Source organism: Mesoplodon densirostris, chromosome 17 (genome assembly GCF_025265405.1).
Source record: "Mesoplodon densirostris isolate mMesDen1 chromosome 17, mMesDen1 primary haplotype, whole genome shotgun sequence".
Lineage (NCBI taxonomy): Eukaryota > Metazoa > Chordata > Mammalia > Artiodactyla > Ziphiidae > Mesoplodon > Mesoplodon densirostris.
Window position 1 is genome coordinate 62864368 of NC_082677.1, and position 16571 is coordinate 62880938.

General features: G+C 43.9%; 1 non-coding gene across 1 annotated transcript; it reads right to left on the reverse strand.

The window, feature by feature from the left end:
* Nucleotides 1–11181: 11181 nt before the first annotated feature.
* Nucleotides 11182–11254, reverse strand: TRNAF-GAA (transfer RNA phenylalanine (anticodon GAA)). Its single transcript has one exon. It is a non-coding gene; the product is annotated as a tRNA-Phe (tRNA).
* Nucleotides 11255–16571: the final 5317 nt, after the last annotated feature.

Below are 16571 nucleotides of genomic sequence, written 5' to 3' on the forward strand. Positions count from 1 at the left end.
AGGCACTGGAAGTTCAGTGGGCTGTAACACCTTCAGGTGACTCCATAATTAAAAGCATCACTGCACACGCTTCCCTGGTGGCGCAGTGGTTGAGAGTCCGCTTGCCGATGCGGGGGACACGGGCTCGTGCCCCGGTCCGGGAAGATCCCACATGCCGTGGAGTGGCTGGGCCTGTGAGCCATGGCCGCTGAGCCTGCGCGTCCGGAGCCTGTGCTCCGCAACGGGAGAGGCCACAGCAGTGAGAGGCCCGCGTAACACACACACACAAAAAAAAAAAAAAGTGGGGGGGGGACCCTCCCAAGTACACCTACTGAAGGCCAACACCTGCACAGCCTCATAACTCACAAGAATGAATGAGCTCATAATTGGTGGATTAAGTAAAACGTTTCCATTATTAAGACATGTTTCTATTTGTGTTGGACTGTTTGTTTTCTTTATATCTCTCAGAACACAAAACCTTTATTTAGCTCTTAATCTCTGTTATATCTGGAAGGTTTTCTAAAACCTGTTTCTCTAGAAAGTTATGTAAATCTTTCACTTAAGAATAGCAGTCAGAACATCTTAAGGAAGTTGAAAGATGAACAGAATGTTATTGTTGCTGTTAAGACATTTATTGAATGTCAACCATGTAATGTGTGACTGTGATCCACCTCATGGGTTTATGACCTGCATTAATGCGGGTTAGTGCCCTGGTGGATCCTGGTCTCAAAAGGCTTCAACTTGTCTCTGTTAGGCTAAGACAACCCGTTCTCTTTCTGGAACACTGACTCAGAGGTCCAGCTTCCTGCTCTCCTATGTTGAAGGAGGTTTAGAGCCCCTTTTTCATCCTTTTTTTAATAATGCCAGCGGAAAAAAAAATTTTAACACATGAACAGAAAAGAAAACACTAAAAATCATCCAGAATTTTAAATTAACTACAAACCCTTTTTAGTTCTTTTGAAAGAGTTGCTTATTGACAAATCAATAGATGTCAAGAAGCATTTCTTTTTTTTTTTTTTTTTTTTTTTTTTTTTGCGATACGCGGGCCTCTCACTGTTGTGGCCTCTCCCGTTGCGGAACACAGGCTCCGGACGCGCAGGCTCAGCGGCCATGGCTCACGGGCCCAGCCGCTCCGCGGCATGGGGGATCTGCCCGGACCGGGGCACGAACCCGCGTCCCCTGCATTGGCAGGCGGACTCTCAACCACTGCGCCACCAGGGAAGCCCGAGAAGCATTTCTTGAGAACCTAAAACGTTTCTGGCACAGGGCTGGATGACATAAGGCATAGAAAAGGAATAGGAATCTCAGTCCAGACCCTCAAAATAGTTCATTGTCTTATTAGCGAGCATAATAAAAACAAGTATAGGCAAAGGCTATGACAGTGGTGATGAGCCACCACTGAGAGGATGAAAAGGGAGGAGTGTTATCATTCATTGGATAAACATGCATTGAGCACCTACTGTGTGCTCTCTGCTTTGCACATGGATAGTTTTTTTTTTAATTGGGGTAGAGTTGCTTTACAGTGTTGTGTTAATTTCTGCTGTACAGTGGAATGAATCAGCTCCATGTATACATAGAATGGATGGAGACCTTAAGGAGGTGACAGGAGCCGGTCGGGAACTATAGATGGATAAACGGATGAGGTGCGGGAAGTACCACGTGGAAAGAACATGGAAGATTTCCTGGGGAGCCAGGAAAAGCTGATGCTTGAACCCGTTCCTGAAGGAAGAGAGCGGCCCGCAGGGGGCGCTAACTGAGCACGAAGTCTATGCCTTGTGCCACAGGCTGAGCCCTGTACGTGGATCACCTCATTTAAATCTCCCAAGAGCCCTATAATAGAAGTAATTTTTTAGAAGCTGAAACCTCAGGGTTCTAGAACCTATGAACATTACACAGCCAACAGATGGAGTCGGAGCTCAGGCCCAGGCAGCCTGCCTGCAGGGGCTGTGCTCTTGGCCACCCGCCACGCCACGTGCGTACACCGAGCAGCGGCCCGCGCCGCGGTTTCAGCCTTCTTCTCCGCCTCCTGCTGGACCGCGTTCCTCCTCTCCACCCACTGCCTAGGAAAAAGCACATGGCTTTGGTGCGCCGTCCGTCTGTTTTTACAATGTGAGAGTTCAAGGCTATAAACCAGAAACTGGTGCAGTGACTCTCAATTCAGATCCTTCAGCCGGGTTGGGTGAGGGTGACGGGCGCTCCACTGCTACCACGAACGCGATGGAGAAGTCAGATTTAAAAGGATAGAGCTGCATTCAGGCCCTCCTGAAGTTTCTCTCGAGGTCTGGGATAAAAGCCGTCTTCTTAGGATTCCCCGCCTTCAGGGGCGAGAGCAACTGTCCCAGCTGCCCGTCTGACCTCCACCCTCACTCCCATGCCGTTGCGGGAAGGGTCTGACATCCCCTACTCCAGCCTGCCTGGTTTTCTCTGTCGTCTTTGTCCTTTTCCTTTTGTTCAGTGAGCCCAGCCCTCCTACACCCTGTCCGGGAATCAGTTCACATCCCTCCAGCCATTCCCGGTCCCGTGACCTCTTTCAGCGCCCACTCCTCGATACTACATGTTCCCGCTGGAACATGGGGACTCTGAAGTATCTCTTCCTGACGTGCAAACCACCTTTTCTGAGGAGGTGGCCTTGTGCCGTAAGGAAATGAGCACACGTTCAGAACAGATAATGAAAGATGGGACGGAATCCCATGCCCAGTGAGTGCAGAGCGCAGAGCGCTGTGGGCGGTCAAAATGGCGAGATCAACAGGAGCTCAGCCTGCGGGGAAAGGTTTCAAGAGGAGGCAAAGCTTGAGAGAGAACTCGAAAGATGGCCATGAACTGAGGAGACACTAACAGAATAAGATGTGGAATAAACAGGCACCTGATGATATTTTTCTCCAAGCAATTTACCAACTTGACCTAAGAAAATGCTTACAAGGGAGATGTTTCTATGCTGTGCGTACCTGTACCTCGGACCTTCATTTTGTAAAAGGAACAAAACCAAATTTTTCTGTTCATATTTGTTCCTAGCATAAGAGATCAGACCATTCAAATCCTGATACAGTTTATGGATTTAATATTAAAATCCCTTAGAGTTCGATTCAATTAGGGAATGTAAACATCATTGCTATTGGGTGAGATTATCTGGAATACTTTATAGGATATTAAATATGGTTTAAAAGTTCAGCTCAGGTTTACAGTCATTTGAGGAAAAAAGAAAAAGAAGAAAGTGTGGTGTTATGTGAAAAGGAAAAGTAATGTGCATCTTTAGAAAACAGCTTTACAACTGTGTGCATAATGATACTGTTTGTGTAAAATGAGACACAGACATACGTGCTTGTATATACAACAATTATTTACTGAAGGATACACTAGAAGCTACGAATAGTGGTCTCTGCAGAGGGAACTAGGCACAGAGCTAAACCTGAGATGTACTTTTCATTGTGTACCTCCTTTTTTGTTTCAATTCCTCACCACTGACTTCAACAATCAATTCTTTAAAAACACTAAATTTTTAAAAACATTTTCTCAAATTCCCAACTTTTAAATATGAGGATAGACTCTCTGAGTTGGGAGAGGGATTGAAAAAGAAGATAAGATGGGAAAGAAAAAAAGGAAGAAGTTGTAGAATAGATGCTGTGCTCCAGAAGGGAAGGGAAGTAGAAAGAGAACAAACTTGTGTTCACGTTGTCCTCGTGTCTGAAAGACATTTTTCTTGGGACTGGGCTCCCCAGTTAGGAGATGACTAGAAAAGTGGAGTCAACGATATTTAGACTTTATGAAGATGAGAAAGACTGTGGGAGGATGGGTTTTGAAGAACCACACGAATGTAAAGAGAAAGGGGCTCTGCCTTGTCTTCACACTGGAAGGTATGCCAGACACAGATCTCTGGATTTTAGAAAATCACCAACCTCATCATTTGCCTTCACACAAGTAAATGCATGTAACTATATGACGATTCATCTCCTAGATAATTAACATCATGGACTACTGCTTACCTATCAAATTTCCCTCCAGGCAGTCATGAAACTTACTTGAAACAGACTGGCAGGATACAGACCCCCCCCCCACCCCCTCTTTAACAGGGCACCACAAGCTCATTTAAGTGTGTGCCTTACTATGTAAGCACTTGAAACAATAAGTCAGGTCTTCACAATGACCAAGAATTCCTGGGCACTCCAGCTTTACATTGTCCTGTTCCCTTTATTCAAACCCATCAAGGATGGGATGGCAATTTTCTTTTCTGAACTCTCACCTCTTACACTTTCGTGCTTCTTGCATTCACCTCCCCATGTTTTTATTTGCCTGAAACTCTATTGAGTTGTTTTTATTTTCTTTTCTAACATTGCTCTGAGAAAAGCATTTAGAGGAAAAGAAAATTAGTTTACTTGCTAAGAAGTTAAATACAGAAATCCAAGTTTTTAAAAGACTAGCTTAAAAAGAAAACAAAAACAAACAAGAAACTCTGAAATAAACCCAAAAAATATCAAAACACACCCACATCTATATACAAGATGAGCAGTGTTACCAAGCTTATAGTTAGTCTGTTCATAGTGGGAAAACAGTGATTTTGTCAGAGTATTTTATCTACAAAGGTCACCACATACCTTCAGACATCAATACTGAGATTGTCATGGATAAAATTATCTTTGATGCAGAGCCAATAACGTTCAGGAAAGGCTCATGGTTTCATTTATAATGAAGACTCTAAACAGACGGTAATTCTCTGGGGGGCTGTCTTGGTCTACCTCAGGATGCAAAGTGCTTTTTAACATTTTGAGGCAGGGACAGGTATTTCTTCTAGACATACTTAGGGTTAAGAGATAAGAGCCATCCCACTGAGGCCACCACCCTTTGTATGGTCTCTGCCAGCAACGTCCACACCTCATTACACTCCACCCTCTTCCTTCCCGAACTCAGCAGCAACAATAACAACAGAGAAACCACATCTCAGGAGATTTCTTTTTTAGTCGATTTTTTTTGAAAGGGTAGCAGAATATGCCACCCAAAATATGCCACTTTGGTAAAAGGATTATTTTGAGCTAAAGGCAATTGAGAAGAAGCAGATACAAGAAAAGTTCTCTGCCCTCCCCCATTTGCCTAAAAGCAGGACATAAATTTGTAAAGATGTTCCTCCTTCCCCTTCTACCAGGAAGGACAGAAGGTAATCCCCAGAGACAACTGTACACCCTGATCAGCCCACAACTGGCACCCAAAGAACCTATGTAATAAACTTTACTAACTAGGTTTTTTTTTTTTTTTTTTTTGCGGTACGCGGGCCTCTCACCGTTGTGGCCTCTCCCATTGCGGAGCACAGGCTCCGGACGCGCAGGCTCAGCGGCCATGGCTCACGGGCCCAGCCGCTCCGCGACATGTGGGATCTTCCCGGACCGGGGCACGAACCCGTGTCCCCTGCATTAGCAGGCGGACTCTCAACCACTGCGCCACCAGGGAAGCCCTACTAACTAGTTTTATTTACCATTAGTTTTCCCGTATAGTTACCTTCCTGCAGTTTGCCACCCTGGAAACTTTGCCTTCTTCCTTCATCTTTTACTTCTCTACAAATTCATTGTTCTTTTGTAGGATGCCATATACACCCAAGTTCTAGCCACTCTTTTGGGTTACTCATCACTGGGTACTTCCACATGTATGCGCAATACACATGTTAATAATCTGTTTGTTTTTCTCTTGTTAATCTTTTTTCAATCTTATATACAGGTCCCCAGCCCAGAACCTAGGAGGGTAGTGGGGAAAAGTTTTTTTCCTCCCCTACATCCCAAGAGTTGGCTAGTAGTCCTCTTAAATACTGACAAATCTATTCAACAGCAATTCTCTAGGTTAACCAATCTCGGTCAGACAATTTTCTATCACAAAACTAGATCAAGTATCTTATCACAATTCCTTTTTATCTAACAGAAATCTCTCCCACCTTCATCTAAACCCATTTCTTCTTCTGGCATCTCCCTGGAAATTATATATCCTGGAAGAACAATAATTTGAAGACAGTAATAAAGTTACTCTCAGCTTTTCTATCTCGTCAAATCTAATTTGTATCCTTTTATTGTCGTTTTTGAAAGAAATCTCCTCTTCCTTACTCATGTTTTTGTTCTTTGTTAACCCTTTCCTCTTAAACTGAGTTAGTCAAAACTGAACAAAATGCTCTAACACAGACCTCAGTAACACAATGTATAAATGAGCTACTTTATTATTATGGCTCATGTTCCATTTTAATACATCTCAGAATTATGCTGCCTTTTCAAACTGCACTACTATGCAACTTCTAAAAAAATTCACATTCAACTATGCCTCCTACCCGGAAGAGTTATTGACAAGTTTGATGGGATTATGTATAAAGTGTGCTCATCAGAATGCCTGGCACATAGAGAGCACTCCAGAAATGGCAACTCTGGTCATTCTTTATCCTCTGGACTAGAGAGTCAGTGAAGTATGTAGGGGCAGGGGTTGCCCCAAATGTACTGTAGAATATATTTAGGTAGTGAATAGTCAAATATTTGCACACCCTGCTTTAAGCCAACCCATTATATGAAATTTTCAACTTATGGAACTCCTGTGAGACCTGGATGTCTGTTATGAAGAGCCTTGCCCCTCAGCAAACTGTCCTGCTTCATTTCCCAGGCTGCATGCTGGCCCTCTCCCAAACATTACACTCCAAAAGCTAGGGACTGCAAACAACCCTCCAAGATTTCCAGTTAGATAAGTGAGCTATGCTTAAACAAAGTATTCCTTTCTGACATCACCTATTAAGGATGACTGTGCAGGATTCATACATTCTTGGAATTGGAGGTAAATCCAACAGGAGTTATATTTCTGACCAACATCAGATAAGTCTAAGATGTGACAAATAATATAACATGAAACTAAACAACTATAAACCACTATACATGTAAACAAGTAGAAATATGACCTAAGACTCATATAATGGGCATTAATGAACATACACATCGATTATACAAAAGACCCCAATAAATTATTAAATGCTCATCTAGTATCATATTGTATATAACCATTGTAACAGCTTCATTATATCCTAGTTCTGACTTAAAATGAATATAGTATCCGGAATAGTTAAGAGATAAACAGTCATTTAGCAATACGCTTGCATGTCACCTTAGACGTTTGTCAGATGAGCCAGAGGTCCCAGGTTTCTTTCCAAAGGCTCACCAAGGAGACTTGAGCAGATGCCTTCCCCCTGCCCCTCAGGATAAATGGCTTGAAGTAAGAGGAGATATTCACAACCTTTCTGCTGACAGCAGAGAGCTGGGCTGAGCATTAACTCTTATAAATGTTTAATGTTGGTAGCGCTCTTCCCACTGAAAGCATTTCTTTTCTAAAGTAAAGGCTGACTCCACACTTTACTCTTCACTCTTTATACCCCTCTTGGTTATAAAGAGCTAAACACCCCATCTAAATTATAAAGAGCTGTCCTGGAGCTGCCTGGCATCAGAGGGTTCCTAGGAGACAATGCATGTTCAGTCTTTCTCAGCCTTCACTCCTGGAAACTGACAGCATTTGACATCTATCAGAGCATGTCACAAGTCAGTGATAGGCAATAAACAGGATCAGGTTACATCTTTAGACTTTACATCTTAAGGTTAAAAAGTTACATATATATATATATATGTATAATTATTTTTTAAATAAAATATATGTATATATGTAATTATTTTTTTAATAAGATATATATTTAATTTTTTTAAATGCTGCCTACCTTCTTCCTAATCATTCCTCCCACCCACATAGTCAGCAAAACCCTTTACGAACACAGGTCCAGTGGAGGTCTGCCCAAACTATCCCCTTCCTCTTCCCCTTGCTACAAAAGAGATACCAGGCCCAAAATGGAGTCACTTGTGCTAGGTCCCCCATCACCTCACTGAGACTTAATACCTAACCTAATTGCAGCTTCAGACTCTTCCAGGAACATAATCTTCCAATCAGTCTGGCATTACCTGGTCAGCAATAGTGAGGTGCTGGGGCCCAGGGCAGGACACCCCAAAATGTGCCTCAGTGGCATATTGATTATTTTGAAGTTACTTAAGAAATGGCTGATGCTAGAGGGACTCTGACCGTCCTAAATCTCCCTGAAGCAGGAAAAAGCTATCTCTCCTGTAAAAGGTGCCCTCCCTGCATCTGAAAGTAGAAGGACACCCTTATCACCAGAGAGAGGGAATTTGACCAAGAAGCCTATATGAACAAACCTTGTTACTTCTTTAATTTACTACCCCAAGCCCAAACTCCACTTAGGTTCTTCTCTAATTAAGTGCCCAAAGCCTAAGTTTCTTTGTCCTGTCAATTCCTCACAAATGTATTGTTTCTTTATCTAAAAAATATAAAAGTCACCTGCTTTGGCCACTTCTTAGGTCCCGTTTCTATGGGACCTCCATGAGCATGGATTAAAACTTGTTTCTTTTTCTCCTGTTAATGTGTCTTGTGCCAATCTTATTATTAGTCCAGCCACAAGAACTCAAGGTGGGTAGGGGGGAAATTCCCGCCCCCCCCCCCCCACAGAGGTAATCCTCCTGATAGACCCCTCTTGCCCCCCAAAGGAAGGTGGCCTTGCCTGAAACAATCAGCTCTCTGCTAGAATCAGGGGTCCCCAACCCCCAGGCTGCAGACTATTACCGGTCCACAACCAGTTAGGGACCGGGCTGACAGCAGGAGGTGGGCGGCTTCATCTGCCACTCCCCGTCCGTGGAAAAAGTGTCTTCCACGAAACTGATCCCTGGTGCCAAAAAGGTTGGGGACCGCTGGCTGGAATAACTTCCTTGTCTTGCCCCCTTCTGCCTCTAAAAGTCTTTTGCACAGCCCCTCAGAGCCCCTTTATATTTCCTAGATGGGCTGCCACTTGATTCCTGAATCTTTGAAGAAAACCAAAACGATCTTTAACATTTACTCAGTTAAAATTTGTCTTTTAACACCTCTTCAGACTTCTAACCAGGTGTGTGCCTCTAGCCTCCCCCCATACAAATGTCCCTATTCCTATAGCAAATACGTGGTCTTGTTGTGTCTGCCCACGGGGTAGTCAGGCCTCAGGCTGCCTGAAATGAACAGTCACTCTCACTGCCGGCACCCACACCATTCCCCTCGCGTTTAAACACGTGGATGGGGCTTCCTTGGGGGCGCAGTAGTTAAGAATCCGCCTGCTGATGCAGGGGACACGGGTTCGAGCCCTGGTCGGGGAAGATCCCACATGCCACGGAGCAACTAAGCCCATGTGCCACAACTACTGAGCCTGCGCTCTAGGGCCCATGAGGCACAACTACCGAGCCCGCGGGCTGCAACTACTGAAGCCCGCGCACCTAGAGCCCGTGCTCCGCAACAAGAGAAGCCACCACAATGAGAAGCCCGTGCACAGCAACGAAGAGTAGCCCCCGATCGCCACAACTAGAGAAAGCCTGCGTGCAGCAACGAAAACCCAACGAAGCCAATAATTAATTAATTAATTAATTAATTGAAAAAGAACCCCAAAACACGTGGATGGCTGGTTGCACTCCAGTCTGGTTTTTCCCTTGCCAAGAAATCTTCCTCAGAGGGCCCAGTCAAGACCTTCTTGCCCATAGAGCCTTTTCTGATTCACCAGCAAAAGCTTTTATTTCCTCCTAAAACTACTCTCATTTTTATGCACACAAACATCCCAATAACTATTAACTTTTCATAACGTTTACGACGTGGCAGAAGTTAGATGCCTGACATATGTTTAATACTTGCGTTCCTACAAGGACTATTATGTGTAAAATGAAGATGCTAATAATAGGTAACTTCATAGGGTAGTTACAAAGATCACATAATGCCTGGCACATAGCGGGAGGCACATAACTGAGGTCCAACTGATGAGTGAATTAATACCCTGAGGGCACACGAGACCTCATAAATGTGAGCGGCCTTCCCTTTCAAACCAACAGAAGCAGAATATATGCAAGATTTAATGCATAAATCCCACGTGACTGTCTCTCATCTGCTGACCAGCAACTCATCACCTCACTAAACTAAATTTTCCCTTTTCTAGTGACTCCAAAATAGACTGAAATTTCTTCCTTCTTTAATTCAATTCAATTAAATTTAAATTTAATTTAATCCTTCAATTTCTACCTCTGGGTCCTGGCTCAGCTCCCAGGAGCCAACACAATATATAATCAGGCCCCTGGGCTCCATTTTCTTTACTCCACAGCGCCTAGGTTAGCCTTGGTGTGGGTCCTACAGATAGCTACCAGAGTCGATGCCCCAGCACATCCCACCACCAACACACACACTCACCATGAAAGCAAAAATTTTCAGAAAAATTAATCCCGAGCACGTGTCAAAATTTTATTTCAGACTTGCAGGACAAAAGACTGCACAAGATAAAAGCTTGTTCACAAAAACGGTCTTAGGAAAGGGCTCTTTTAAACATTGAAAGGAATGTCTAGGTAAGTGGCTCCCAAACATTGCTTCAGAATCCCCTGAAGACTTGTTAGAACACCTAAGGCTGCCCCCCCCCCCCCGAGTTTCCCATTCAGTAGATGTGAAGCACGGGCGAGAATCTGCATTTCCAAGTAGTTCCCAGGTGAAGCCGTGACTGCTGGTGGTCCTGGGACCACACTTTGCGAACCACTGATCTAGACTCTAATTAAAGTTGTTGCGATGCAAGACTAATTTTACAGAGCTGTAAAGCTGCCATGCCTTTACGCACTGTTTAAGTAACCCTGGCTATGCCACCCCCGGGGCCGCGCTTCGTGCGCTTCTAACCAAAAGTACCTAGCTGCCCGGTTCCCTCTTCGGGCAAGGCCAGAGGGGGACCATTTGATTAAACAGCAGGGTTTTGCTTTTCAAATTGGGATGCTTTGGGAATGAGATTTGGGACGAAGTTTTGTTTCTCGCCCTCCGACACAGACCTATTCCTTTGGCACCTCGACCAGCGTGCTGCCCCCTCTCACCACCGGGCGTGAGCGCGGTACCCCGCACTTCCGGATCTCGAGCAGGGCGTCTCTGGCCCCGCCCCCCCACCCCCACGCGTCCCACTGTGCACGCGCAGCAGCGCCTCCGACGGTGGCGCCTGGGAAGTAGCCGTGAGTAGCTGCCACATTCCCAGGGGTGACTGAGAATGGCTGTTTCCACTTCTCGCTCGCCCTTCAAGTCCCAGTTTTTACCTGGGGTGGAATTAATGAGCCAGGTTACTCTAAATAAGGGTTCCTACGAGAAATTCCAATCGAAAAAGAAAGGTTCTGCCGAAACCCGGGATCGAACCAGGGACCTTTAGATCTTCAGTCTAACGCTCTCCCAACTGAGCTATTTCGGCGCCTGTTTTGCTGCGTTTAGAGTAAACTATCACTGAACTCTTCGTGTCCGCCCCTTCCGTCTTTTCCTAGTAATCACTTACAGCGTTTCTCCCTTGTCCTATTAAATGGTTATATGTTAAAAAGAAAAAAGAAAAATAAATTTAATGGTTATACGTATCAACATTCTAAGTGCACTGTACTTAGAATGCACTGTACGTTAGTGCACTTAGAGTGCACTGTACGTTACTTACTTTTTTCAGTATAATCCAAACCTTTGGTATAATCATCGACAGCAGGCGTCGTGAACGACCCGGTGTCCCCGCTGCGGGATTCGGGGGGCGGAGGTTGGACTGGCCCGCAGCCCCGGCGGAGAGTGAAAAGCAGTGATGGCGGCAGCGCTTGGGGGCGACGCCTGCGCGCCCCCAGCTCACCACTCCCCGCCCCCAGGGCTCCGCGGCTCCTCGGGGCGCGGGTTCATCTTCCCCCAGCTGCTCCCCGCGATCCCCTTGCGGGGTGGTCCCTTTGGCTTGCCCAAGGAGTCGGCCCTTCCCGCTCTGACCTCTCACTTTTCACGAATAAGGTGGACAAGAAGTGGACCAGGGCATGGAGGCAGGACTGCAGTCTCCTTGTGATCCCGGGTCCTCGAAATGCTCCCTATCCCACCACCACTTGGCACAGAGCCAGATAGGCACACCGTAAAAGCTTGGCGAGCTCACTGTCATCCAATGTCAATACTGCTTCCTACACCAGTTGACGAATATTTCTGAAGCACCAACTACCTGCCAAGCACAGACATTCTGCAATGTCTGAACATCCTATTGTCTGTTGTTGTTGTTGTTTTTCCCTCTCCAATTAAGTTGTAATTCTCTGAAGGCAGGGGTGTTAATCTCACCGCCCTTTCACCCAAGTAAGTGGAAGTTTCACAGCCAGTTTTGAGGGATGGATGCATGCATGCATACGAATATGAAAGAAAAAGAAAAAAGTTTTGAACATGGGACGTGTTTGCAATCTCTAAGGTGTAGAGTCCCTTTCTGAATTCCTTTGTTGCGTCAAATCCAAACAGAAGAGCTTGAGATTTAAAAGAAGTCATTGGTTAAGGAAGGAAAAGGGACCAAAGAGAGCTTGGGGATGAACAGAGTTCTGTGTAGGCTTGGGGGCAGGGGGGTTGGAGTGGAAGAAGAAGCAACTTGGAGCAGCTGCCTTGTGCGGGTCAAACATAAAGAGATGGGGAAAGGGGGCTTTTACAGCCTTTCTTGTGTGTCGTGAATGTAGCTACCTTTCACATTCTCAAAATACCGCAGGCAAGGCTTGAACCTGGGTGACTAGGAAAGTTAAGTTTTGATGGGATTTGGGGTACGGGTAGGGGTGAGGAAAAGGTCCAGGGTCTGAAGGGAAATGGAAAGAAGAGGACTGGAGAGATAAGAGAAGGAAGAGCACAACCAATAAACTTCATGTGTCAGAATTTAATGTAAGATCCTTCAGCAAATTACAAGATAAGAGAAACTACATCGTAATAGTGACCATTCATTGACTAAAGGTGGATTTCAGAATAGAAGTGTTATGACATATGTCATGAATTAACTGGGTGGTCACACAGCCTGGTTTGCCCAGGACAGTCGCTGTTTACCTCCCAGAATCCTGTCATGGTAGCACCCCTTTCACTCTTAAAAGTATCCTAGAATGAAGGGAAAATCAATGATGTGATCACCCAACTTATAAACTATGAAAAAGAGTCACAGCTTGGGACTACATAATGAACTCTACCAGTTTCACCACAAGAGAAAAGATTTTTAACAATCAACTCAATATTTGTCATTGGCGTTTTACAAAGGGGACTGAAAGTTTTCAGGACTTAGTGTCATAGTTTCCGTTCTGTGCAGGAAAGCAACCTGGGACGCTGCAGTGCCTTCACAGGGGGCTGCAGAATATTTTAGATTTTTGAGGGAAACGCAGTAATACTGGACAGCTGTGGGACACTGCACAAACTGCTAGGTAGTTCATAGTTTCAGCAATAGATCGCTCTACAGTTCTTTTTTTTTTTTACAACTTTATTGGAGTATAATTGCTTCACAATGGTGTGTTATTTTCTGCTTTATAACAAAGTGAATCAGTTATACATATACATCTGTTCCCATATCCCTTCCCTCTTGCGTCTCCCTCCTTCCCACCCTCCCTATCCCACCCCTCCAGGCGGTCACAAAGTACCGAGCTGATCTCCCTGTGCTATGCGGCTGCTTCCCACTAGCTATCTACCTTACGTTTGGTAGTATATATGTGTCCATGCCTCTTTCGCGCTTTGGCACAGATTACCCTTCCCCCTCCCCATATCCTCAAGTCCATTCTCAAGTAGGTCTGTGTCTTTATTCCTGTTTGACCCCTAGGTTCTTCATGACATTTTTTTTCTTAAATTCCATATATATGTGTTAGCACACGGTATTTGTCTTTCTCTTTCTGACTTACTTCACTCTGTATGACAGACTCTAGGTCTATCCACCTCATTACAAATAACTCAGTTTCGTTTCTTTTTATGGCTGAGTAATATTCCATTGTATATATGTGCCACATCTTCTTTATCCATTCATCCGATGATGGACACTTAGGTTGTTTCCATCTCCGGGCTATTGTAAATAGAGCTGCAGTGAACATTTTGGTACATGACTTTTTGAATTATGGTTTTCTCAGGGTATATGTCCAGTAGTGGGATTGCTGGGTCATATGGTAGTTCTATTTGTAGTTTTTTAAGGAACCTCCATACTGTTCTCCATAGTGGCTGTACCAATTCACATTCCCACCAGCAGTGCAAGAGTGTTCCCTTTTTTCCACACCCTCTCCAGCATTTATTGTTTCTAGATTTTTTGATGATGGCCATTCTGACTGGTGTGAGATGATATCTCATTGTAGTTTTGATTTGCATTTCTCTAATGAATAATGATGTTGAGCATCCTTTCATGTGTTTGTTGGCAGTCTGTATATCTTCTTTGGAGAAATGTCTATTTAGGTCTTCTGCCCATTTTTGGATTGGGTTGTTTGTTTTTTTGTTATTGAGCTGCACGAGCTGCTTATAAATTTTGGAGATTAATCCTCTGTCAGTTGCTCCATTTGCAACACTTTACAGTTCTTTCAATGATGTCATCTCTTTGCAAAGCTAGGTTTTCAGCAGTTGTGATAAAAAGCAAGTGCACGTGAAAATAAATGTGTAACAGGAAATAAGAGTAGTGGTGCCCAATCTGCTTCCAAGGTTGGAGAAACTGTGCACTCCCCGTACACACAGGTACACACAGCCCATTGCTAAGCAATGTTGGTTGTTTAAGAATGAAATAAAAATATACCTTTCTTTTCTTTTATGTATATAAGTTTTTCCAAACAGAGTCATTGGACATGAATATTTAATAAATTGTTTGGGCCTGAGTACTTCATAAAAGGAACTGTTCTGTATTTCTTTTGGCCTGGGAGCACTGGAAAAACTTACTGAGACACTGAGAGCTTTATGAACAGAGAAGGTTTGGAAACCTCTAGCTTAGAACCTTAGTGTTGACAGCAGGAATGAAAATTATTACTGAGTTTGTGAGAAAATCTTCTTTGTTCAGCAAGATTACAGAGGCAAGAAGAGCCATCAGAACTTCCACAGAGACCAAATGCCAAGGGCTAAAGTGAAGTGAAAAATCTATGAACACACTCTCAGTCGGAAGGAACAGATGATAAAGAAATTGGCATTCAAGTCAGGAAAAGGATGTTGAAGAAGGACTCCATGTTGAAAAGAAGCTTTGGCTGTAGTCCTGTCTTCCAAATTAGTCCAAGGATTCTGGCCAACTCCAGTCTAATTACCTATGAGAACCACGAAGACTAATTATGAGAACTAACTAGAAGATCTAAGAATAACAAAACTGAAGAGAATATGTTGTATGTAGTTGTAGTAACTAATAGATCTTTGAACAGCTATCAATTGATAATCTATCCTGAACTTTGCTCCTGGGACCCCACAGTCCAAAAAAATAGCACTTATTTTTATTGGCCTCTGATTTCAATCAGTATTTCTCAGAAGTGTTAAAAAGATGAGAATATATCAAAAGGACATAGGAGCCAGTTTAAAGGGGCTCTTACTGGCCAAATCTAGAATAATCCCAGTATCAAAATGAATAAGAAAAGTAATAGATTATTTACCCCTTGAATAAAATAAAAATCTATGAGTACAATAATGGAGGGACAATGAGATTGAGGGTTCTGGCTTACAGGTGATAACTGTCATCAACTGATAAATGTGGAAGGGGTGGTAGCATTGGAAACAGCCATTTTCCAAGCATCATAGTAAAGACTGGTTCAGTCAAGAATCATCAATGGGGCTTCCCTGGTGGCACAGTGGTTGAGAGTCCGCCTGCCAATGCAGGGGACACGGGTTCGTGCCCCAGTCCGGGAAGATCCCATATGCCACGGAGCGGCTGGGCCCATGAGCCATGGCCACTGAGCCTGCGTGTCCGGAGCCTGTGCTCCACGGGCAGGAGAGGCCACAGCAGTGAGAGGCCCGTGTGCCGCGAGAAAAAGAATCATCAATGGATGCTAAGTATGAGGGGAAATTTGTATGATGAGGAGGATCATTGCATGGTCTCAAAGTATCTCTCCACAGATTGCTTAATAGTTGCAAGGGGGAAATTGAAACTATACAGTGGGGAAACTGGACAAATCCTTGATCTGGTCATCAAGATGAACCTCACCAATGAAGGACACTGAGACATCATGGGCCTCCTAATGTGATTCCTTCAAAAGGACACAACTTGGTACTTACATAGTGGTCCAGCCAGAGATGCATAACCTGAATCTAGTCATGAAGCAACATTAAACAAATCGCAAAATAAAGGCTGTCTAGTAAATGACTGTCCTGTATTCTTCAAAACTGTTAAGGTCATGAAAGCAATGAAGAGCTGGGCCACTGTTGCAGGTGGAAGGAGTCTACAGAGACATGACAACTGAAAGTAATATGTTTTCCTGGACTGGTTTCTATTCGGGAGGGGAAATGTTTTAAAGGATACTATTAGGACAATTAAAGAAATTGGAACATGGCCTGTAGATTACATAAAAGTGTCATATCAGTGTTAAATTCCCTGCAGTTGGCAACTGTAGTTAGAAAATATCCTTGTTTTAAGAAATACATACCAAAGTATTCAGGGATAAAGAGATATCATATCTGTAATTTACCTTCAAATGGCTCAGAAAAATAAAATAATAATATGTGTGCAAATAAACACAGAGAGAAACAGACACACACAGAGAGGATATGGAAATGTAAATGGGGGAAAATATAAAAGTTGATGAATCTGGGTAAAACATACTTGGGACTTGTCT